Source organism: Zalophus californianus, chromosome 15, assembly GCF_009762305.2.
Source record: "Zalophus californianus isolate mZalCal1 chromosome 15, mZalCal1.pri.v2, whole genome shotgun sequence".
Lineage (NCBI taxonomy): Eukaryota > Metazoa > Chordata > Mammalia > Carnivora > Otariidae > Zalophus > Zalophus californianus.
In genome coordinates, this window is record NC_045609.1 from 746307 (window position 1) to 773801 (window position 27495).

Genomic DNA, 27495 nt, shown 5'->3' on the forward strand with positions numbered 1-27495 from the left:
TTTGTATGTGAAGTAAACTTGGATTTTCTAGAACATTGTGAGTGGTATGTGGTAGGTTTTGTTGTATTCCTCTGGAAAAGTGCAGATTACTGTTTCCATAGGCAGTGATTTGGTTGGACTTTAACTGCAAATCATGTGTTTTGGGCAGCAGCTCAAATATCAGTTCCATTGAATTTACGTGGTTTCTGTCTCATGCTTGCAAGTTTATTGATAACGAAGGTTTATAGTATTTATGCACAAAATTTAGGGCTTGCTGTCTCTGGTTTGCTTCTTTCTGGGATTTTTCCCTTCATTTTTCAGGGGCTGAGGGGTTGACTCAAACACTGGCCTTTTTTTTTCTTTTAAAGATTTTATTTATTTATTTGACAGAGACACAGGGAGAGAGGGAACACAGGCAGGGGGAGTGGGAGAGGGAGAAGCAGGCTTCCCGCGGAGCAGGGAGCCCGATGCGGGGCTCGATCCCAGGACCCTGGGAACATGACCTGAGCCGAAGGCAGATTCTTAACGATTGAGCCACCCAGGCGCCCCTTTCTTTTCATATTGAAAAAAACTATGGTTGTTCTGTCAGAGATTGAGCCACACTGTGTAGCTGCCAACCTTGCAGCCCTCAGGTAAAAAACTGCCAAAAAAAAAAAAAAAAAAGGGAAAGAAACACTTTATGGTAGTAGTCTCTTCTTTCAACTTTTTTTCTAGATTTATTGACATATAATTGACACATAACATTGTGTAGGTTTAAGGTTTGATGCATTTATAAATTGCAAAATGATTACCTCCATAGCTTAGCTAACACCTCCACCCCATCACATAATTACCATTTATTTTAAGATCTACTCTCTTAGCGCCACTCAACTATGATGCAGTATTATTAGCTACAGTCACCATGTTGTACATTAGATCCCCAAACTTGCTAATCTTATAACTGGAATTTTGTACTCTTTCATGATTATTTCCTCATTTCCCCCACCCCTCAACCCCTGGTAACCACCCCTCTCTTCTTTTTCTATTCTCTTCTCTCTTTTTTAGATTACACATATAAGGGAAAACATATAGTATTTGTATTTCTCTGCCTGACTTACTTCATTTAGCCTAATGCACTGAAGTTCCTTCCAAGTTGTTGGAAACAGCAGGATTTCCTTGTTTCTCATGGCTGAATAATATATATTCATATATCTATATATATTCATATATAGACATGAATATTTTATGTATATATATTCAGATACATATATATGAATATTTTATTTGTATATGTATATATGAATATATATATGGTTATTTGAATATATCTATCTTCTTTATCCATTTATTTGTTGAAGAACACTTAGGTTGTTTCCTTTTCTTGAACATAGTAGTGCAGATATCTTTTTGAAATCCTAATTTCAATTTCTTTGAATAAATACCCAGTAGTGGGATTGCTGGATCATATAGTAGTTCTATTTTTAAGTTTTTAAGGAACCTCTACTGTTTTCCATAATGGTGTACCAATTTGCATTCCCACCAACAGTTCGCTAGGGTTCCATTTTCTCCATACCTTCACCAATATTTGTTATCTCTTGTCTTTTTGATGATAGCCATTGTAACAAGTGTGAGGTGATATTTCATGGGGTTTTTTTTTTTTTGATTTGTGTTTTCATGATGATGAGTGATGTTGAGCATCTTTCCATGTTTCTGTTGGCCATTTTTATGTCTTCTTAGAAAAATGTGTATTCAGGTTCTCTGCCTAATTTTTAATAAGATTATTAGTATTTTTGCTTTTGAGTTGTATGAGTTCTTTATACAGTTTGGATATTAACCCCTTATCTGATAAATGATTTGTAAATATTTTCTCTCACTCTGTAAGTTGCCTTTTCATTTTGTTGATTGTTTCTCTTGCTGTGCAGAAGCTTTTAGTTTGATGAGTTCTACCTATTTATCATTGCTTTTGTTGCTTATGCTTTTGCTGTTATATCCAGGAAATTGCTGCTGAGACCAATGTCAGGGAGTTTTTTCCCTATCTTTTCTTCCAGAAGTTTTACAGTTTCTAGTCTTTAAGTCTTTGTATAAAGTTCATGTTTGTGTATGCTGCAAGGTAGGGGTCCAACTTTAATCTTCTGCATGCAGTTATCCAGTTTCCAGCACTGTTTATTGAAGAGACTATCCTTTCCCCAATGAGTGTTCTTGACTTCCTTATCAAATGTTAGTTTACCATATATTTGTGGCTTTATATCTGGGGTATCAATTGTGTTCCATTCATCTATGTGTCTATTTATATGGCAGTGCCATACTGTTTTGATTACTATAGCTTTGTAGTATAGTTTGAAATCAGGAAGTATTATGCTTCCAATTTTGGTCTCCTTAGAATTGCTTTGGCTACTCGGAATCTTTTATGGTTCTGTACAAATTTTAGGATTGTTTTTTTCCTATTTCTGTGAAAAATTCCATTGGAATTTTCATATGGATTACATTGCTTCTGTAGATGGCTTTTGGTACTATGGACACTGTAACAGTATCATTTCTTCTAATCTGTGAACATGGGATATCTCTCGTTTATTGGTGTCTTCTTCAGTTTATTTCATCAAAGTCTTATAGTTTTCAGTGTGAAGATCTTTTGCCTCCTTGGTTAGACTTATTTTTAAGTATTTTATTGTTTTTGATACTGTTGTGAATGGGATTTTTTTCCCTTTACTTCTTTTTCAGTATTTTGTTTTGTTAGTCCTTTTTTCCAACTTTTAATTCTACTCCAGAATCTCTGTCTTTTGTTACTTCCAGGTTTTTCAGGTAGTCTTTTAAAAATTTTTTCCATCAAAATTCACAGTTAGTGGTTTTTATATTTAGGGTGGTTGCTCCAGTAGAAGAGTATTGTGCCATACATATTAGAAGCAGAACATGTTTTAGTTTTTTGATTTCTTCAATTCATTAAACATTCTTTCATCCTGGTTTCATCTTGTTTCTCATGCTACTAATATATCATTGCAGATATATTATCCTTTAGCTATGATGTCTCCTGTGTGTGTGGTGTCTTTAGGGTGACATTGTACTCTGGTCTGCCCATGACAGTCATATTTTATACTTGTTCTTACATAATTATCAATATTCTTTCCTTTCACTAGTAAAATTTCTTTTTTAGTGATAAACTATATGGTCACTGCAGCCATGACTATAAAATGCTAAACTTTGAGGACTTCTACTGCTTGAAACAGTTTACAAATGAAAATTGCTCCTGCCAAGGTGCAACAGGTTACTTTGTGATGTTCATTTAAAGTTGAGATCTGATGAAATTGGAGTGACTTCTTAAGGACTTCCAGAGTGACTTCTTCGTACTTGGTTATAGGGTTTTCTTTCTCCTCCAAGTTAATGAAGAGTATAGGGTAGAACTCTTCCCATGGAATTATTTGTTTGTAAGTAGTTTTTAAAATCACTCCTGGGGAAGAGGTAATTTTATCACCTTAGATATATGTTTCCATAAAGTAGAGGTGGATATTGCCTGGATGGTGATATACACCTTATCATTTCTGTTTCCCCATGCTTAAGTTTTTCTAAGTATTTTTCTGTGTCACATACAATTTTATTCATTTATTTATTTTTTAAAGATTTTATTTATTTATTTGACAGAGAGAGAGACAGCGTGAGAGGGAACACAAGCAGAGGGAGTGAGAGAGGGAAAAGCAGGCTTCCCGTGGATTAGGGAGCCCAATGCGGGGCTTGATCCCAGGACCCTGGGATCATGACCTGAGCTGAAGGCAGATGCTCAACGACTGAGCCACCCAGGCGCCCTGTCACATAGAATTTTAATTTAAAAAATGGAGATTTACTGAAACTAATGTAATATTTTGTGTCAACTATACTCAAATAAAAATGAAATATAGATTTATTTTGCCATTTTGAAAATTTCTTTTTTCATTTATATCTTTATTATAAATGGAAATTAGAACTTGAATTTGATTTATACTTGCTTACCTTTCAGGCTTATACAGTTTTCCCTGTATGCATACTTTAAGCAGTTAGACTTTGATATCCGATAGATTTGGGTCAAAATCTCAGCTCTCCTATTTTGGAGCTAAGTAACTTTGGTTGTTTATCTCTCAGAGTTTCAGTTTCATTCTTTCAAAAGGTTGTTGTGTTAAATTTTTTTTTTAATTTTTTAAAAGGTATTTATTTGAGAAACAGCGAGAGAGGGAGAGAGACAGAGAGAGAAAGTGAGAGAGAGTGCCCAGGGTGGGGACAGAGGCAGAGGGAGAAGCAGGCTCTCAGCTGAGCAGGGAGCCTGACGTTGGGCTCCATCCCAGGACCCTCGGATTGTGACCTGAGCCAAAGGCAGACGCTTAACCAACTGAGCCACCCAGGTGCCCCTGTTGTGAGAATTAAATACACTAAAATATGTGGTGTGTATCACAGTGCTTCTTACATATTAAGTTTTAAGAAATGAGGACTATTATTCTTATCATCAATGTATATGCTAATGGGAATATAAAATATGGAGTTCCTGGAGTATTTGCTCCAGATACCAGTATCTTTCCAGATGTCCCCAATGAATATTCCTCTATCTTAAAATAAAATGAAAATATGGCTCATTTAAACATCATTTATAATGGCAGAATATTATTTCTCCCAGGGCATGAATAAAAGGAATAAAGTAATTGTAAGAGTCTAACATAGTTTTAGTTTTCTTGAAGGACTCCCCAACATGTAGAAAGAGGAACAGTTGTCCTTATGCAGTGACATTAGGTATGTTAAGGCACCATGGGAAAGGATTCATTATTAATGAAAACAGTCTGCTTAAAGTCTTGGTGCTGAAATTTTTAGAGCATCTACTGCTTATTATGAAGAATGGCATTTGCCCAAGGCATTATTGTCAGATTTTAGAAGACATGGAATTTGCAAATGTCTCTCTGGGGAGATGGTAAATTACAAAGAGAATTTGACATTTTCTGCATCTGTCTCCCCAATCACCTACTACCATCTCAGCTCATCATAGAATGTTGCGTTGGTCAATTTTGTAGGAAGTTAAGCACAGGCTGGCCAGAAAACCTATTTACATATAATGAGAATTTTTGGTTTAATTATTAAAGTGTTTTATAAATCTTTAATAATAAAACCTATTACTCAAAACATTTTCTCTGACCTAATTTTAAAGACCAAAGCTAAAAATTCAGTTAATTAGGTGTGTGAGCTGAATAAAGCATTTAAAACAATAATTTTATCTTCAAAATATATACTTTTTTGTTACTAGAAAATTTAAGAAAAACCATTAATGGCCTAAACTTGAGGAAAAAATGATGGTAGTTTCAAGTATCATGTATTAGGTAAAAAATAGCTCTCCATTTGTTATTAGAAATAAAATACCCAAACTTGAATGTACATGCTAACAACGCAGCTGTCTTCCAAGGAGATTTATACTGGTTGATGTTACTGTATCTCTCTTTTTTGGGAGTTTCAAGGTAAAGTGTTTGCTCATGTTTAAATATTTCTTCATCATTTACTAATTATTATATTATAGCATTGGTTGTTCTGTATGGGTAAAAGCTACAGTGCCTACAATAGTTTATAAACACAAGTAATTTGCAATAATTATGAGAGTCAAAAATTTGCCCTGACTAACCTAGGAAAGAAATTGTTTTACTTATTTGAATACTATAGCAATTAAGCCAGGTCAAACCAACTGTTAATTTAGGTACTGCTTTCTTGGCAAAAGGTACCACATCTTTATGTTCCCATGGTGGCTAAATAATGGCCTTCATGGCCTCCAGTATGCCCATATCCTAATTCCCAGAATCTGTGAATCTGTTATCTTATAAAGCAGTGTGATTAAGGATCTTTGGGAGGGTGTGTATGTGTGTGTATGATCAAGGATCTTGAGAGAGATTATCTTAATGGGCTTGGTGTGATCACAAGAGAGGGAGGAAAATCATAGAGAGATTCCAGGGTTGAAGTAGAGTTCACAGATAGAATTTGGAACCTGCTGCCTTGCTGGCTCTGAAGATGTAGGATGGGGGCACAAGCCAAGAAATGCAGCTGGTTTCTAGAAGCTAGAAAAGGCAGGGAGATGGATGCTCCTTCCAGATTGCTAATTTTAGACTCTGACTTCCAGAACTGTAAAGTATAAATCTGTTGTGTAATACCACTGAGTTTTTAATAATTTGGTACAACAGTAATTGGAAATGAACACAGAAACTAATTCCACCCCCAGTGCAGGTCGTGAAGTTGCTTTTGGAGTCTGCATAGGCATATTTAATACACTTAATGTATTTATGATGTATTTAATATACCTCTGTGCTTGAATATAGACTATGAAATCCAACAAATACCTCTTGGTTTTGATGGGTGCTTAGAAGATAAAGGTAGCAAGAGAATGAATTAAAATGATGGATAAAATGTGGCTCAAACTTCTTGGTACATCGCTAAAAGCCTTAATAAAATTTAAAATCTGGGAACGACTTGAATAGTCTTAAAAATGACTTCAGTTTTGTGATGATTTTACATATCTGGTTACTTTATGTGAATATAGGTAATGCAAAGCATTTCTTACAGTTTGCACTTAATCCATATACTGGTGCTCTATACAAATAGGCTTCAGTGATCTCATTTTATCATTCCTAGTATATACCAAGGCTCTCCTTGTTCCAGACACTGTACTTGAAGGTGTGTTGGCATTTAAAAAAAAAAAGATTTTATTTATTTATTTATTTGGGAGAGAAGGAGAGAGAGAAGAGCGTGAGCAGGGTAGGAGCAGAGGGAGGGGGACAGGCGGACTCCACACTGAGGGCAGAGCCTGACCCTGAAATCATGACCTGAGCCGAAATCAAGAGTCAGAGGCTTACCCACTGAGCCACGCAGGTGCCCCTGTGTCTTGGCATTTTAATGAATGTGTGCCATCCCACATGTCACAAATAATAAAATATTTTAAAGTGTTTATTACTTTGGAGAATAGTCAGTTAATAATTATGGCCCATAAAATGAGAATGTGTTAGACAAGTATTGCTAAATGAGTTTGATGTCACAAATATATCAAATTGACAAATTTTGAAACTTGTGGTTTTTCTTCATTAGCTTGGTATCTAGGATATGAAGTGTCAGAGCCTGTGTTCACAGGAACTCTAACCCTAACCCTCAACAACAATCGCAGTGTCACTTTCAATTTGTTTCAGATGTAACTTTTTAATATAGAAACAAACAAGGAATTTAAAATGCAATGCATGCTGAAGTGAAAAATTTAGTAGTTTTCAGTTGAAACTACTTTTTATTACCGGTAAAGTCAAATTGCTTTTATATTTCTGTACTTTTTGAAGCAAGCAAAATTAAACCAGCACAAGTGGATAAAACAAGTCTTAGAAACAAGGGAATTTTCCTAATGCTGTCAACATGATGATGATCATGGTTCATGATTCAGAACTGCTATTTAATTTTTTAAATTGGTTATTGTTTGTATTATCTTTCGGGGATGTTGGGAGTACAGAGTCCCATTCAGTTTTAGAGAGGAAACAACTATAAGAACTGTCTGTGATCATTAACGAGGAAAGTGGCAAAGGAAATTAGAGTTGGGTGACTTATTTTAGACACAATTTCTTTTTTTATCTTATTTTATTTAAATTTAATTAACATATAGTGTATTATTAGTTTAAAAGGTAGAGGTCAGTGATTCATCAGTTGCATGTAATACCCAGTGCTCATTCCATCACGTGCCCTCCTTAATGCCCATCATCCAGTTACCCCATCCCCCCACCCACCTCCCCTACAGCAACCCTCAGTTGGTTTCCTATAATTAAGGGTCTCTTATGGTTTGTCTCCCTCTCTGATTTCACCTTAGTTCATTTTTCCCTTCCTTCCCCTATTATCCTTCGTTTGTTTCTTAAATTTCACATATGAGTGAAACAATATAATGGTCTTTCTCTGATTGACTTATTTTGCTCAGCATAACACCCTCCGGTTCCATCCACGTCCTTGCAAATGGCAAGATCTCATTCCTTCTGATGGCTGCATAATATTCCATTGTGTATATATACCACTTCTTCTTTATCCATTCATCTGTCGATGGACATCTTGGCTCTTTCCACAGTTTGGCTGTTGTGGACATTGCTGCTATAAACAATGGGGTGCAGGTGCCCCTTTGAATCACTCCATCTGTATCCTTTGTGTAAATACCTAGTATTACAATTGCTGGGTCATAGGGTAGCTCTATTTTTAACTTTCTGAGGAACCTCCATACTGTTTTCCAGAGTGGCTGCACTAGCCTGCATTCCCACCAACAGTGTAGGAGGGTTTCCCTTTTTCTGCATCCTTGTCAACATCTGTCATTTCATGACTTGTTAATTTTAGCCATTCTGACAGATGTGAGGTGGTATCTTGTTGTGGTTTTGATATGTATTTCCCTGATGCTGAGTGATGTGGAGCATTTTTTTCATGTTAGACACAATTTCTTATAATTTGAAGAATCTTCTCACCTTTTTCCTATTTCTATTTAGTAGTAAGAGTTCACTAGTCACTTTGAAGAATCAACTTAACATATGGTTAAGTTTTTATAACTATGACAGTGAGAAATGTCATTTTCCCTCATTTTATGTCTGTGATATTTGAGGAACATATAGTCTTTAAGTTAATTTTTTACATTGAAGATAGAATATTGATCTTAAATTTTGCTGAAATAAAATAGAAGAAAAGTTCATTAATTTCACACCTTAGCATGGGTATTTTCAATGTTGTGTGTTCTCTCTGAAAGATTTTCCATACACAGGAGAGTATTCCCACATTGAACACACAGACACACAGACACACAGACACACAGACACACACACACAATTTTGTTAACTGCTTTATCCTCTGTAATACTATATCAAAAGGACATTTCCATGGTGCCACTTACTTTTCATTAATTATGATTTTACCAATATATAACATTTCACTTTGGGATAAAAAGTTTACTAAGTATTACTTTTTAAAAAGATTTATTGAGATTCCTGGTCTAACTCATTTTCCTGCTCCTCCCTGATACTCCAAAGGCTTCAGTGGTTTGGAACTCATATATTGTTAAGGGCATGAGTTTATAATGATACATAAACTAGCTTTGGATCCTACTAGGGAACCAACTCACAACTTTATTTATTTTATATTTTCCAGCTTTATTGAGGTATAATTGGCAAATAAAATTGTAATATATCTTAAATGTACAATGTGATGATTTGATCTATATATACATTGTGAAATGATTACCACAGTGAAGTTAATTTATCTATCACCTTATATAGTTACCCTTGTTTTGTGTGTGAGAACACTTCAGCTCTCCTCTCAGCAAATGTCAAGTGCCCAATACAGTACTATGAACTATAGTCGCCATGCTGTACATTAGATCCTCAGAAATTATTAATCTCCAATTCACTGTTTTAAAACTGGAAGATAACGATAAAGATCCAAACATTTAGTTTGCTTTTTTTGTGTGTGAGAACTATGCTTTAGTATAACCATATAACTGATAAGCAAAGTATCCCTGAATAACGGTATTAAAAGCCAACAAAGAAGATGCAGTAGAATTGTGATATTACTACTGTCCAGTCCTCATGACATAGGGGATCTTGGCAGTCATATTAAAGGCAGTTAAACTTAGAAAAAGACAAAACAAGAACTTATGTGCATCCTTGGGGGAGCACACACAATACCTATGAATTTTTCTGTAAAAAACTTGATTAACCCTTGGGATATAACCATAAATGTATAGGAAATACAGTATTAGAGAAGTCTTACAGTGGTCAATATTTTCTGAATATCAGACTATGGAAAACTTAATAGGGCAGATTACCTGGTTCTTCAACAAAGAAATTACAAGGAAAAGTACAGGGAGGGGAGTTATATAGATGAGAAGAGTTCTAAGAAATACAACTGTCAGTTGAAAGTTATAGACTATATGTGAATACTGATAAAACAAACTGAAAAAAATGAGACTTTCAGAGAAATTGAACACGAACTGGTATTTGACAAAGTTAAGGAATTATTAATTTTATTTTAGGTGTGATAATAGTAGTATGTCTATGATTAAAAAGCATTATTATCTTTAAGACACATACTGATATCTATGAATGGAATTATATGAGTTGTTTTTGTTTCAAAATAATCCAGGGAGTGGTGAGTACTTCAGTTGGAGACATAATGAAACAATATTGGCTGTGAATTTATAATTGTTAAAACTACCTGAAGCAACTTTTAAAGATTTTTTGAAGCATTCCATAGTAAAAATTAAAAGGTTTTAATAATATTTTCAACTGTCGGGAGGATGTAATTATATAGAAACATGCATAAATACACTTTTAAATATCAATATATGCTTTTATTATTTAAGCACTATATTCAAACAACATATATGTTGTTTCAGAGATAGCTTGACAAAATAAATCTAAATACTGCACACTTATATGACAGTACTCATACCTTGAAAATACTGAAACTGCCAAATTTATTACTTAACACCAACATTATTGAGCATAATCCTGATGTGACCTATAAAAGGGATGTGATTTTTTTTCCTCCAGTGATTCAAATGGGCAATTTACTGAAAAACTGGTGATTTTGGTGTAGTCCAGAATTAAACCAAGTAAAAGTTTCAAAAGACTAAGCAATAAAGGGACAAATGATGAATTAGGAACAAGCCTTATTATATTTATATTTGCATGAAAGGGAGTAGAGCTGATGCATTGCTTCTTGGAATAGTGAATTAATTTCAGCTGCTATTGAAAACCTTGAAGTTTTATTATTTGAATTTTGGAAACTTCTGTAAATAGATTCTAGTAAGTCTGGTGACAACAGTTACCAAGTGGAAATCAGATGATCAGTTTTATAGTCCAGTTCTGCTGTGCTCTAATTGAGTACCTTTTCAAGTCATTTCACTATAGCAGGGCCACTTGGTTTGGAGTTAATATTTTTCATCATTATATTTGTTCAAGCCACCTCAAACAATGCCGGGCATGGGGTATTTGTTCAGCAATTATTTGTTGAATATCTGATGAGTACTTTATCACTCCCTTAGGATTAACTTTTCTGCTCTTTCTTGATGGGAAGTGATTGGATAAGTTCAGGCACTATTAGCTGATAATTATTTCAAGTATCAAACTTTTTAGTGCAACTGATCTCATGAAAAGAATGAACCACTTATATTAAAATTTGGCTTGTCGAGAGAAATTTTGGAGAGAAACTTTAGGTAATTTCCAGAAATCCTTTAAATAAGATTATATAGTTGACTGCCCAGATAGCATTCTCAATGTTAAGACCACCCTCTGGTAAATAATGGCCTTGGTTCCCTGGATTGCCAATAAAATGACAAGGAGGTAGAACTACTCTGGGTAAAGCTAATTCAATTGTATGTGTATCAAATTAGATATGTATTTTAGTCACAAGACCTCACTGCACTCCATAGAATGGATAAAGATAGCTAGTTGACATAGTTTTTGTATATATTTTCCTCTCACTGGGTTAAATAACTATTCTCTCGGAAAGAGCATACACTGTATTTTATAGAGCAATCAGAGTACATTACCTGTGGCTTTTATTAAGCATTAAATGACAAAGATATTCTTAGTTTGATTCACAAAAAAATTGCCTCAGAGACCTTAACCAAAGTCACTGCATTTCTTTATTTTTATTCCTCTAGGCAGTGAACTTTTGGGCAGCACAAAGTAAGATGAATGACCGAGCTGCAGAATATACCTGAGGTAAGAATTACATAATTGGAATCCACACAGGTAACATTTTTTCTGAACTGCTGTTACCTCTCGCAATTGATACCCACCATTTCTGAAACGATCCTACAGTTTTACCAATAGGTTGTGGTCATGTTCAGAGAAACGGTTAAGAGTTGAAAAGATATTACAAAAATGAGTCAGTCTTGCTTTCATTTGCAATTCTAATATATAAAGGCAATGGTCCACAAGATTCTCTCTCCCTGTATTTTCTACTACTTGGAAGAAAAATAAAGTTAGTTTCAATAAGATTATTTTAATTACATAATATTCTTTGAAGGCATGTGACTTATATCAAGGGTTGGAGTCCTGATATCAGACTCTGGATGTCATTTATTAAATACTGGGACTGTGAACTGGTTGTACCTTCCTCAGCCACAGTTCCTATAGGAGGGCACCTGAGCTTTGACCACCTGCTGCATTATGGCAGGATAGGACTATGGGAGACACACCTGGGACGGGGGTCAAACTTGGCTAATTCAGTCCAAGCAAACTCATAGATAAAACACAAGTCGAAAGGAGAGAGATGCTGAGGCACTGAAACTTCTCAGTCCACAGTTGGGATCCCTACAGTGTTGTCAAGCGTCATTTTCCTCAATTTAGTAAATGTCGCCTAATTGCAAAAGTGAGCATTTTATCACTCCCTTTGGATTAACTTCTCTACTATGTTTCTTCATAGGAAGTTTATTTCTTATATTTCTGTGGGGTTTAGATGTTTACGAAGTTCACTCTCATGGAACCCTTTGAGAAAAGCAGGGAAGTTATTATTTTCCCATTTTACAGATTGATGAGCTTGAAGCTCAGAGATGGCAAGGGGTTTGCTCAATAATCCACACCGAGTAACTGAGAGAGTCATGTCTTCTGACACTTCCATTTCAATTATTTTCTCAAACATTCTTTCAATCTATAAGTATTTCTGTAACACATTCTGTGTTTCAGCCTGTAAATAACACATTGTGTATATTAAAAATGAACAAGGTGACGAATGTGGGCAGTAAATCTAATCAGATAAATAAATATATAATTATAATGTATGACAAATGTAGCGAATGACAGAGTAACAGGTAAAGACCTTTCTAAATAACTGAATTTTTAGCCGAAATTAGAAATATATGAAGAAGCCAGACAAGAGAGGTTGGGGTGTGTACTGCAAACACACAGAACAGCGTCTGTGGAGGCTTCTCTCCTGATCTCTGCTACAGCTCAAGCCGTGATTGGGGAATGGCGTGTGGGGGAGGGCGTGGGAGCGGGTCTGTACCTCTGCTTCAGGTCATGCCTTCTCGAAACGCCAGTGTCTAGCAGTGCCGTTCGTGCGGCTTCTCTGTGAACGTAAAATGCAATGCGTGGGAAAGGCACAACCCACTCACCTAGTGTGAAGAGAAAGAGTCGATATCAGCAAAAGTCTGCGCCTGCGCTGGCTCATGTGATCGCTTGCAGAACGGAACACTCAAGAAGTCCGCTAAAAGGATGACAGCAAGGCCATACCCCTGGTGTTTCCCAAAGAGCTGCCGTTTGACATGGTTTTCCCAAGACCTATATTCTGCCAGCAAGGAGACCTGTAAGAATTTCCTTAAATCATAGAAAAATTTTGTAACTTCTGTAAATATCAATATCTATTTGTGTCATTAACATTTAAAAATGTCCAAGGGAAGGTCTCGTATTTTTAGCAAAAATGGAAGAAATGTACACATTTAAATAATCTCACAAAAAGTACCTGTTTCATGCTTTTCAAATACTCAAATGTCACAGAATTTCACATATTCTTACAATTTTAATAAAATTTATGTGTAAGAAGGCAAAGTGAAAATTTTAATATCCTTATTGAGGTATTGTTTACATAATTATAAAATTTACAACTCAATCTTTTTTTAATTAAATTTATATAGTTATGCAGTTACCACGCCAATCCCATTTTAGAATATTTCCATCGTCCTCCCAGCAAAAGTCTCTCATTCCCATTTACAATTAACCCCCACTCCCAGCCTCAGCACCAGACAGCCACCAATCTTCCTGTCTTCATGCATTTACCTGGGAAGGAGAGGCTTTATTAAAAGGATCCATCCATCTTGTGCACTACCTCCAGCTGTGGTTCAGTGATACTTGGCAAGGTTCTGAGTGCAAGAGCATTTTAGACCTTGACTTTCTTTTTTTTTCCTTAAATTTTTTATTGTTATGTTAATCAAGATACTTTATATCATTAGTTTTTGATGTACTGTTCCACGATTCATTGTTTGTGCATAACACCCAGTGCTCCATGCAGAACGTGCCCTCTTTAATACCCATCACCAGACTAACCCATCCCCTACCCCCCTCCCCTCAAGAACCCTCAGTTTGTTTTTCAGAGTCCATCGTCTCTCATGGTTCGTCTCCCCCTCCGACTTACTCCCCTTCATTCTTCCCCTTCTGCTATCTTCTTTTTTTTTCTTAACATATATTGCATTATTTGTTTCAGAAGTACAGATCTGTGATTCAACAGTCCTGCACAATTCACAGCGCTCACCATAGCACATACCCTCCCCAATGTCTATCACCCAGCCACCCCAACCCTCCCACCCCCCACCACTCCAGCAACCCTCAGTTTGTTTCCTGAGATTAAGAATTCCTTATATCAGTGAGGTCATATGATACATGTCTTTCTCTGATTGACTTATTTCACTCAGTATAACACCCTCCACTTCCATCCATGTCGTTGCAAATGGCAAGATCTCATTCCTTTTGATGGCTGCATAATATTCCATTGTGTATATATACCACTGCTTCTTTATCCATTCATCTGCCGATGGACATCTTGGTTCTTTCCACAGTTTGTCTATTGTGGACATTTCTGCTGTAAACATTGGGGTGCACATACCCCTTCAGATCCCTACATTTGTATCTTTGTGATAAATACACAGTAGTGTAATTGCTGGATCGTATGGTAGCTCTATTTCCAACTTTTTGAGGAACCTCCATACTGTCTTCAGAGTGGTTGCACCAGCTTGCATTCCCACCAAAAGTTTAAGAGGGTTCCCCTTTCTCTGCATCCTCACCAACATCTGTCATTTCCTGACTTGTTAATTTTAGCCATCCTGGCTGGTGTGAGGTGGTATCTCATTGAGGTTTTGATTTGGATTTCCCTGATGCCGAGCAATGTTGAGCACTTTTTCATGTGCCTGTTGGCCATTTGGATGTCTTCTTTGGAAAAATGTCTGCTCATGTCTTCTGCCCATTTCTTGATTGGATTATTTGTTCTTTGGGTGTTGAGTTTGATAAGTTCTTTATAGATCCTAGATACTAGCCCTTTATCTGATATGTCATTTGCAAATATTATCCCCCATTCTGTCGGTTGTCCTTTGGTTGTGTGGACTGTTTCTTTTGGTTTGCAAAAGCTTTTTATCTTGATGAAATCCCAATAGTTCATTTTTCCCTTGCTTCCCTTACCTTTGGCGATGTTTCTAGGAAGAAGCTGCTGCGGCTGAGGTCGAAGAGGTTGCTGCCTGTGTTCTCCTTTAGGACGTTGATGGACTCCTTTCTCACATTTAGGTCCTTCAGCCATTTGGAGTCTATTTTTGTGTGTGTTGTAAGGAAATGGTCCAGTTTCATTCTTCTGCATGTGGCTGTCCAATTTTCCCAACACCATTTGTTGAAGAGACTGTCTTTTTTCCATTGGACATTCTTTCCTGCTTTGTCAAAGATGAGTTGACCATAGAGTTGAGGGTCCATTTCTGGGCTCTCAATTCTGTTCCATTGATCTATGTGTCTGTTTTTGTGCCAGTACCATACTGTCTTGATGATGACAGCTTTGTAATAGAGCTGGAAGTCCGGAATCATGATGCCGCCAGCTTTGCTTTTCTTTTTCAAGATTCCTCTAGCTATTCGGGGTCTTTTCTGGTTCCATACAAATTTCAGGATTTCCATTTTTTTGAAAAAAGTGGATGGTATTTTGATGGGGATTGCATTGAATGTGTAGATTGCTCTAGGTAGCATTGACATCTTCACAATGTTTGTTCTTCCAGTCCATGAGCATGGAACGTTTTTCGATTTCTTTGTGTCTTCTTCAATTTCTTTCCTGAGTATTTTATAGTTTTCTGAGTACAGATCCTTTGCCTCTTTGGTTAGATTTATTCCTAGGTATCTTATGGTTTTGGGCGCAATCGTAAATGGGATCGACTCCTTGATTTGTCTCTCTTCTGTCTTGTTGTTGGTGTATAGGAATGCCACTGATTTCTGTGCATTGATTTTATATCCTGCCACTTGACTGAATTCCTGTAGGAGTTCTAGCAGTTTTGGGGTGGAGTCTTTCGGGTTTTCCACATAAAGTGTCATATCATCTGCAAAGAGTGAGAGTTTGATTTCTTCTTTGCCGATTTGGATGCCTTGGATTTCTTTTTGTTGTCTGAATGCTGTGGCTAGGACTTCTATGTTGAATAGCAGTGGTGAGAGTGGACATCCCTGCCGCGTTCCTGACCTTAGGGGAAAAGCTCTCGGCCTTTCCCCATTGAGAATGATATTCGCTGTACGTTTTTCATAGATGGTTTTTGTGATATTGAGGTATGTACCCTCTATCCCTATACTCTGAAGAGTTTTGATCAAGAAAGGATGCTGTACTTTGTCAAATGCTTTTTCTGCATCTATGGAGAGGATCCTATGATTCTTGTTCTTTCTTTTGTTAATGTATTGTATCACGTTGATTAATTTGCGGATGTTGAACCAGCCTTGCAGCCCAGGGATAAATCCCACTTGGTCGTGGTGAATAATCCTTTTAATGGACTGTTGGATCCTATTGGCTAGTATTTTGGTGAGAAGTTTTGCATCCATGTTCATTAAGGATATTGGTCTGTAATTCTCCTTTTTGATGGGGTCTTTGTCTGGGTTTGGGATCAAGGTAATGGTGGCCTCATAAAATGAGTTTGGAAGTTTTCCTTCCATTTCTATTTTTTGGAACAGTTTCAGGAGAATAGGTATTAATTCTTCTTGAAATGTCTGATAGAATTCCCCTGGGAAGCCATCTGGCCCTGGGCTTTTGTTTGTTGGGAGATTTTTGATGACTGCTTCAATTTCCTTAGTGGTTATAGGTCTGTTCAGGTTTTCTATTTCTTCCTGGTTCAATTTTGGTAGTTGATACATCTCTAGGAATGCATCCATTTCTTCCAGGTTATCTAATTTGCTGGCCTATAGTTGCTCATGACTTTGACTTTCCATATACTCAGTTATTAGGGTTTTTAAAACGTTAGTGGGTGTGGTAGGCAATTCATGCTCCACCCTCCAAAGATGTCCAAATTTTAATCTCTAGAGCATATAAATATGCCATATTAGATGGCAAAGGGGAATTAAGGTTGCAGATGGCATTACAGCTGTTCACCAGCTGATGAGCTCAGAGGATTATTCTCTAATATCTGGATGGGTCCAAAGTAATCACAAGTGTCCTTAAAAGTGAAAGAAGGAGCCAGGATAGTCAATGACAACGTGATGTAACATAAATAGACTTGGTCACTATTGCTGGTTTTGAAGACGGGAGGTAGGGGGCTAGAATCTGGGAAAATCAAAGAAATCTATTTCCCCTAGAACTCCCAGGAGGAACATATTCTTGCTAACATCTTGATTTTAACCAAACAACACCCAATTCTGACTTCTGATTTTAAGAACTCTATGATAATAAATTTGTGTTGCTTTTCAACCATCAAGTTTTTGGTAATGTGTTAGAGCAGGGGCAGAGCTGTTAATTACATAATGTTAGTGGTTAGGACACGTGCCTCTTTTTTCTCATTTAGACTACAAGTTTTCAAACCTCTTGTCAAATCTGGTGACTATAAAAGGGACCTGGCTAATTCTAGAGAAAAGGCTTGGCATCTTCTCTGAGTTCTCTTAGGGAAAAATAGCCGAGTTACGTATGTTAACAGGCAGTTGCTAATCATAAGAACCTTAAACCTTGTATAAATTTAATTAAAAAAAGATTGAGTTGTAAATTTTATAATTATGTAAACAAAACCTCAATAAGGATATTAAAAAACCTTATTCTCTCATCTGGAATTTTCTGGTCCTCTTCAATATATTTATCTTCCTTTTGTGACCAACAAATATTTACTCATCTTCAAAGCTGGAGGCTCCAGGAGACTTTCCCAGTGAATGTTGTGGGAAGTTAGGAACCTGGGCTTTGGGCATCGTGCTGGAAGAGTCCCGCCCTTCCTCACCTGTGCTCAGAAGTCCTTTGTACTCCTCTCCTGATATGGGTTCAGATGATGGTTGGCACCATCAGGAGAACAGAGGCATTTGCAGCTCTTCCATCTTTACATTTATTACCTTTATAGAGCAGTGCATTGTCTGAACATCAGTAATTGTTTATGCTTAGTTGAACTGATTCTTCTGGAATACAAATCAGAGCTCTTGGAGACTAAAGGAAAACAAGCATACAAATGCAGAATTAATTTTTCCAAAGTAATGGAAATATATAAAGTTGCCATATATCATTCAAATGTATTTTCACTGGAGATTCTGCTCAATTTTTCAGATATTCTCCTGAAAAACTATCCATATTGTATCAAAACCATCTATTTATGATAGAAATTATGGAATGAAAAATTACAGTCACATCATTAATAATCTCAATATGTAACATACTCTTTATGAAGAATAACACATATCGTTTTGTTTTGTATGGGACAATATAATCTTTCTACCACCTATAGTAAATGTTTTCATATCCCATTGAAATCAATGACTCTGAACTTTTCAGTAGAAATAATTAAAAAAACACTGAATATTTTTGTGTGTGTGTATGTACCTCACATCCATAAAAAACAAGTAGCTCAGTGGAAACAGATGCAAGTTTTTGTTTTGTTTTGTTTTTGAGGGCTTCAGTGAAGTATGGACCTAGGAAGTGATCAACACTCTACTACTTTAGAGGTGTTCTCCCCGCTGTGTCCTGCCCTTCTCCCCTCTGTCTGCACCCCTTCTTCATCCCTCCCCTCTCTCTCTTGCTCTCCATCTCTTCTTTCTTTCCTAGCTCTTTTTCCTTCTTGCATTACATTCTCTTCATAGAACTATCTCATCTTAAAACATTGATGTTACTGATAAGGTTTTTTTGGATACATCTTTTTGAAAACCATTAGAAAGGTTCAAATGCAATCTTATCTACATTCTTCATTTAGAGAATATTACTTTGATATTATGTTTTAAACTGGCTGTAATTTGTTTATTGTGACACTAGCAACTGCTTTTCTTACTGAGAGTTTTAATCATTCATACATTTTTATAGTTTAGAACAGCTAAACTTAGAAAATTTTTGAACAATGCATGCTGTAGGCTGTCATAACAAGATTTTGCTTCTACTCTAAAGATGAATGTACTTGACATATGCCAGGGTTTCAGGACAGTTTTTATGTTGTGTATGTTTATGCCAGATACTTTAGTTGTAAAGAATGTATCATGAGGACTACTTTGACTTAAGACACTTATGTATTATTTTGTACTCTTAGCTGAGTATGAGGTTCTGCTGCATATTTAAAACAAGTAATTACCACATGGTGAGTCTGGTAGTCATCACTCAGCAAGCCCGGATTTGGAGAGATTTAAATTAGTTGCTTAATGACTCACAGGGAATTATCCATCTGATTTTCTTATTTAGAATATATAATCTTCAGGTTTGTAAACTCCATCTTTAGCCAGAAAGATTTTTTATCTTTCTAATCCTCCAATGGAAAAAAAAAAGAGTAAAATATGACTGTTCATCCTGATTCTTTTGTAAAGTTGCATTTAAAGTGTTGTTTGTATATACTTAAATATCTTTATTTAACAATATCGACACAATTTTTTCATAAAATAAAATACAATGATTTATAAGAATGCAGTTTGATAAATTCTGATAAATATAAACAGATATTAAACCACCACCCAAATCAAGATATAGAACATTTTCATCATCTCAAAATATTCCCACATGGTCCCTTATTGGTGAGCCCCCCACAGCCACTGCCCCAGGTGACTACTGATCTGCTTTCCATTGTATAGATTACCTCTGCCTACTCTAGAATTTCATATTAATGAAAATCAGTGTATATTTGTAAATTCTTCATTCATGTTGTATGTATCAATATAAATTGTTCTTTTTAATTTATAAATACCATTTCATTGCATGAATATAATTTGTTGATTCACCTATGGATGAAAATCAGGGTTCCTTCCAACTTGGAACTACTATAAATTAAAACTTCTTTTTTTTTTTTAAGATTTTATTTATTATTTGACAGAGAGAGACACAGTGAGAGAGGGAACACAAGCAGGGGGAGTGGGAGAGGGAGAAGCAGGCTTCCCGCCGAGCAGGGAGCCCGATGCGGGGCTCGACCCCAGGACCCTGGGATCATGATCTGAGCAGAAGGCAGACGCTTAGTGACTGAGACACCCGGGCGCCCTAAGTTTAAACTTTTATAAACATTCTTTTTTTTTAAAGATTTTATTTGTTTATTCATGTGAGACAGACAGAGAGAGAGAGACAGAGGGAGAAGCAAGCTCCCCAAGGAGCAGGGAGCCCGATGCGGGACTTCTTGTAGAAGTTCTTATGTGGGCACATATTTTTATTTCTCTTGTGTAAATGCCTAAGAATAGAATGAATAGTTTATATAGTAAGGGTCAGTGTAACTTCATAAAAAAACCAAGGAATTATTTCCAAAGAAATTGTACCACCTACAAAGCATGAGATTTCTGGAAGCCCCACATCACTGAAATGTGGTCTGTCTTTCTAATTTTAGCTATTCTAGTGGTTTATAGTGATATCTCATGGCTTAATTTAATTCACATTTTCTTAATGATTGATACTATTGAGCTTATTTTCATATCCCACAGATTCATTCAAATATCTCTTTTCTAATAAAATAATTAAGTTACTCATATTCATAACAAAGTTAATATTTCCTATTTCATCTTTTGTCAGGTTTTTTTCAGGAACTCTGTCAATTTTATCTAAATTGTTTAATTTACTAATATAAACATGTTCAGAATAATCTCTTTATCATAACCTCAGATGTTTTCAGGATATATGATTTCTTTCAATCGTGATATTATTTATGTTTTTTCTTTTTTTATTTTTATGTCTATTATTTCTAAGAGTTTATCAACTTTGCTAATATTTTTGCAGAATTAATATTTTTCTATGTTTGTGCTGTACTACATTGATCTATTGTCTTTATTATTTGCTTATTGTCTGTTACTTTTCTTGGTTTGATTTGCTTTTTTTTAAACTAGGTTAGATTTTAGATTATCTAGATTATTATTGACTTTTTTCTTTTTTGCTGTTTTAAGCACTTGATGCAATAAATTCCCCTCTATAGGCATCACCTATATTCTGTACATTTTGGATATACTGAGTTTTCACGATCTTTAATTTTCTTTCACTTCAAAGTAGTTCCACATTTTTGCCTTTAATTTTCCTTTGACCTGTGGTATTTGGAAGTGCTGTTCAATAGCTAAATACGTGTTATTTGTTTTGGATATATTTTTATTTTGATTTGCAATTTACTGTAAGTGCTCAGAGATAAGATATATTTTAAATATTCATTGAAATTTATTGAGACTTCGTTTATACTTTTTACAATGGATATTTTGTGCTTGGTTCCACTTGCAAAGACTGTGTGTACAACAGTTGCTTGTATAGCATTCTATAAACACCCATAAGGTCAACTTAGCTGAGAGTGTTATTAAAATATTTTCTATTCTTACATACTTTTGTTGTCCCTTCAACTCCCAACAATGGATTACTAAATTCTCCAATTATGATTGTAGATTTGTTTATGTCTTCCTTTAGTTCTGTGAATTTTCACTGTTATTAGCTATACAATCGGTACTGTTGGAGCTTATTGATGATTTGCTGCTTGATTTCACACTGAAATGACTCTTGTATGTCTTCTAATATTCTTTTTCTTGGAACTTATTGATAGCAGCATAGGCCAGTTTTCCTTCCACAAGTGTTGGACTGGAATGTCTTTTCCAAATCTTTTCTTTTCCATTCTTTATATGGTATTCCATTGTTTTAGCTGTCTGTGTTTTTATATTCAAAGTCTTTTTTTCTTGTAAAGAATGTATTGACATAATTAAGTCTTGCTTTTTAAAATCCAGTTTGTCAATATCTGCCTTTTATTTTGGAGTTCTTACTGCATAAAATATATTCATTGATATGTCTGCTATTCTTGCTATTGGTTTTCTATTTGTCCCATTATGCCATTTAACAATCTATTCCATTTCTTCCACTACTGTTGTCATGCTTTTAACTTAAACTTATGTTATAGGCCTGAGAACACATTATTATAACTTTCGCTTTAAACCATTGACTTTCTTTACAGTATTTAAGAACAGAAAGCAAAGATGTCATTTATATTAATCCATATATTTACCGTTTCATCATTCCTTCCTCTAGATACAAATTCCCATTCATTATTTCCCTTTTGCCTGTAGATCTTTATTAGTATTAATTACTGGTGGTATGATTATCCTGGAAAAATTTTTTTTATCAATTTTATTTGACTCAGGAGATTCTGAAATCTCTGTTTAGACTTTTAGCTTTCCAGTTGTTTATTTGTGATGGATTTAATCACACTCTTGCATTACTCAGTTAAGAATTCTGCCAAAAGATTTGAGGGGGATTACTATTGAAATATGGAGAATGAATCTTGCTGATGAAGGAGAGTGAGCAAAGCCATAGAGTTTTATTGAACAAAGATACAGAAAAAGCTCTCAGGAGTGAGATGGGCCCCGACCGGGTTGCCAATGAGGGCTTTTCATCTCTTGTCTTTTATTAGGAGTTTACCAGGAAAGTGGTCAGATCAGTGGCCTGGAACCAGACATGATGCTTGTATTTTGTGTGAGAGATTTTGTTTCTGTGACATCTGTGATTGGTAGATACATATTGCTAGGTCTGGTTAATCCTTTTTTTTATTAATTTTTTATTGTTATGTTAATCACCATATATTACATCATTAGTTTTTGGTGCAGTGTTCCATGATTCATTGTTTGTTCATAACACCCAGTGCTCCATGCAGAACGTGCCCTCCTCAATACCCATCAGCGGTCTGGTTAATCTTTATAGTGAACTTTTCCTTTGAGGCCTGATTAGTTTTTATGGTTATTTTTATTTTCTGGGGTTACAATGTAATTATTAGAAAAACATTTAACCCTAGTAACTGGGATAGGGTGGTCTAAATTTTCCTGATCTCCGCCTTTGTTCTGTCTCAGCATCTGCATACCTGAAATACCCTCAGAGCCTAGGTGGGGCCCCTATTCTTTCCCTCCCTAAAGTCCCACCCTTTCCCTATTAATAAGAATAATTCAAAAGCAGTAAAAGATGCAGCAGTTATTCTTAGGAGGAAATCAAACCTAACTGGGAAAGCAAGACTGTCATATGGGGATCAGCTAGAAAATTTAAAAAATAACCTAATGGTGTGGGTGTTAAGGGTCAAAGAAATAAAATGAGAAAAGGGGCAGCTTGGCCACAGTGAGAAAGTAGAAATAGGCATGGGATTGGGTGGCCTGGGTGGCTCAGTCGGTTAGGTGTCTGACTCTCAGTTCCACCTCAGGTCCTGAGATCAAGGCCGGCGGTGGGCTCTGTGCTGGGGGTGGAGTCGGCTTAAGATCGTCTCTCTCCCGCTCCCTCTGCCCTCCCTCCCACCCCCACCCTTGTACTCTCTCTCAAAACAGAAACAAACACACCCAAAAAAGAGGCACTGATAAGTATTTATTGAGCACGTGAAAGAACAGATGTATAATTAAATATTTAATTCAAAGGATAATCAAAATATCATTGCTAAAGGTAAAGTATTTAGCACTTTTTCCCTTTTTAAAATTGACATCATAAGATCAACTTAATGTCACCTAAATTTTTGACAAATCAGGAAAACATTGGATATCTCGATATGCAGTCTTCATTGAATGATATCCTATATCCTAAAACTAATCAAGATCTTGAAAGTTTATCTTTTTTTAAAAAGATTTTATTTATTTATTTATTTGAGAAAGCGAGAATGAGAGAGAAAGAGCACATGAGAGAGGGGAGGGTCAGAGAGAGAAGCAGACTCCCTGGCGAGCAGGGAGCCCGATGCAGGACTCGATCCCGGGACTCCAAGATGACCTGAGCCGAAGGCAGTTGCTTAACCGACTGAGCCACCCAGGCACCCTTAAAAGTTTACCTTATCCTTTCATTTTAGCCTGATAAATAATTTTCATCCCATTTCATAATCAAGGCTTGTTAAGGATTTCATCGATGGGAAATCTCTTAATAAGTCAAACTCTAGAGATAAGACTGATTTCTTTTAGTGAGTAACTTTTCCATTTTATTGCTTATAAATATGTGTTAACACTTTTGGGAATTAGGGTAATAATTTATGCAAAATATTTTATGCATTTTTTTAAAGTTTGTGCTCTGTCCTTTCTCAGAAGGGATAACGGTGAAGTATTTCAAATATTTCAGGGAATTCTCAGCCATAAATTAGTAGGAAGTACCCCAAGTGAAAAGACCTTCCTTTCCTCCAAACAACATTCCTTTTGACGGAGCTTATACCTGTGGTATCTTCAGAAGCACAGCCACCCTCTTCCCTTGTGAGGGGTAACAACCAAACAGTCACTCTGAGAGCACACCATTTTCGTCTCCATGCTGTGTCTCCGAGGGGCACTGTTGGCATAGGTATTCTACAGCACAAGAGCTCTGGGAGCAAGACGACATCAGAGGCAGAATTAGAACTTCACAGACTTTCTTTTTGTTTCTCTGTCTGTTCTTTTAAGAGGAGAATGAAATAATTAATAGGCCTTTCACTGGATGAAGAGCACCTTACAGAGAGAGACAGCCAAAGGTGCTGTATCTAGTGTTTTTATTTTTGAGAATATTTCCATTTGTTTATGAACTCCCCTGTATAGTTAGCTCATTTGGTGGTTGTGATCCTTTGTGTTGATGACATTATTTTTTTTTCTTTTTTTATTGTTATGTTAATCACCATATATTACATAATTTGTTTTGGTGTACTGTTCCATGATTCATTGTTTGTTCATAACACCCAGTGCTCCATGCAGAATGTGCCCTCCTCAATACCCATCACCAGGCTAATCCATCCCCCCACCCTCCTCCCCTCCAGAAACCTCAGTTTGTTTTTCAGAGTCCATCATCTCTCCTGGTTCGTCTGCCCCTCTGACTTACTCCCCTTCATTCTTCCTCTCCTGCTATCTTCTTCTTTTTCTTTTTTCTTAAAATATGTTGCGTTATTTGTTTCAGAAGTACAGATCTGTGATTTAGCAGTCTTACACAATTCACAGTGCTCACCATAGCACATATCTTCCCCAATGTCCATCACCCAGCCACCCCATCCCTCCCACCCCCGACCACTCCAGCAACCCTCAGTTTGTTCCTGAGATTAAGAATTCCTCATATCAGTGAGGTCATATGATACATGTCTTTCTCTGATTGACTTATTTCACTAAGCATAACACCCTCCAGTTCCATCCACGTCATTGCAAATGGCAAGATCTCATTCCTTTTGATGGCTGCATAATATTCCATTGTGTATATATACCACCTCTTCTTTATCCATTCATCTGTCGATGGACATCTTGGCTCTTTCCACAGTTTGGCTATTGTGGACATTGCTGCTATAAACATTGGGGTGCATGTACCCCTTCGGGTCCCTACATTTGTACCTTTGGGGTAAATACCCAGAAGTGCAATTGCTGGATCGAATGGTAGCTCTAATTTCAACAGTTTGAGGAACCTCCCTACTGTTTTCCAGAGGGCTTGCACCAGCTTGCATTCCCACCAACAGTGTAGGAGGGTTCCCCTTTCTCCACATCCCCGCCAACATCTGTCGTTCCCTGACTTGTTAATTTTAGCCATTCTGACGGGTGTGAGGTGGTATCTCATGGAGGTTTTGATTTGGATTTCCCTGCTGCCGAGCGATGTGGAGCACTTTTTCATGTGCCTGTTGGCCATTTGGATGTCTTCTTTGGAAAAATGTCTGTTCATGTCTTCTGCCCATTTCTTGATTGGATTATTTGTTCTTTGGGTGTTGAGTTTGATAAGTTCTTTATAGATTTTGGATACTAGCCCTTTATCTGATATGTCATTTGCAAATATTTTCTCCATTCTGTCGGTTGTCTTTTGGTTTTCTGGACTGTTCCTTTTGCTGTGCAAAAGCTTTTTATCTTGATGAAATCCCAATAGTTCATTTTTGCTCTGGCTTCCCTTGCCTTTGGCGATGTTTCTAGGAAGAAGTTGCTGCGGCTGAGGTCGAAGAGGTTGCTGCCTGTGTTCTCCTTTAGGACGTTGATGGACTCGTTTCTCACATTTAGGTCTTTCAACCATTTGGAGTCTATTTTTGTGTGTGGTGTAAGGAAATGGTCCAGTTTCATTCTTCTGCATGTGGCTGTCCAATTTTCCCAACACCATTTGTTGAAGAGACTGTTTTTTTTCCATTGGACATTCTTGCCTGCTTTGTCAAAGATGAGTCGACCATAGAGTTGAGGGTCCATTTCTGGGCTCTCATTCTGTTCCATTGATCTATGTGTCTGTTTTTGTGCCAGTAAAATACTCTCTTGATATTGACAGCTTTGTAATAGAGCTGGAAGTCCGGAATTGTGATGCCGCCAGCTTTGCTTTCCTTTTTCAAGATTCCTCTAGCTATTAGGGGTCTCTTCTGGTTCCATAGAAATTTTAGGATTATTTCTTCCATTTCTTTGAAAAAAGTGGATGGTATTTTGATAGGGATTGCATTGAATGTGTAGATGGCTCTAGGTAGCACTGACATCTTCACAATGTTGGTTCTTCCAATCCATGAGCATGGGATGTTTTTCCATTTCTTTGTGTCTTCTTCAATTTCTTTCTTGAGTATTTTATAGTTTTCTGTTTACAGATCCTTTGCCTCTTTGGTTAAATTTATTCCTAGATATCTTATGGTTTTGGGTAAAATTGTGAATGGGATCGACTCCTTGATTTGTCTCTCTTCTGTCTTGTTGTTGGTGTATAGGAATGCCACTGATTTCTGTGCATTGATTTTATAGCCTGATACTTGACTGAATTCCTGTATGAGTTCTAGCAGTTTTGGGGTGGAGTCTTTCGGGTTTTCCACCTACAGTATCATATCATCTGCAAAGAGTGAGAGTTTGACTTCCTCTTTGCCGATTTGGATGCCTTTGATTTCTTTTTGTTGTCTGATTGCTGTGGCTAGGACTTCTAATACTATGTTGAATAGCAGTGGTGAGAATGGACATCCCTGCCACGTTCCTGACCTTAGGGGAAAAGCTCTCAGCTTTTCCCCATTGAGAATGATATTCGCTGTAGGTTTTTCATAGATGGCTTTTATGATATTGAGGTATGTACCCTCTAACCCTATACTCTGAAGAGTTTTGATCGAGAAAGGATGCTGTACTTTGTCAAATGCTTTTTCTGCATCTATGGAGAGGATCCTTTGATTCTTGCTCTTTCTTTTGTTAATGTATTCTATCGCATTGATCGATTTGCGGATGTTGAACCAGCCTTGCAGCCCAGGGATAAATCCCACTTTGTCATGGTGAATAATCCTTTTAATGGACTGTTGGATCCTATTGGCTAGGATTTTGGTGAGAATTTTTGCATCCCTGTTCATCAAGGATATCGGGCTGTAATTCTCTTTTTTGATGGGGTCTTTCTCTGGTTTTGGGATCAAGGTAATGGTGGCCTCATAAAATGAGTTTGGAAGTTTTCCTTCCATTTCTATTTTTTGGAACAGTTTCAGGAGAATAGGTATTCTTCTTTAAATGTCTGATAGAATTCCCCTGGGAAGCCATCTGGCCCTGGGCTTTTGTTTCTTGGGAGATT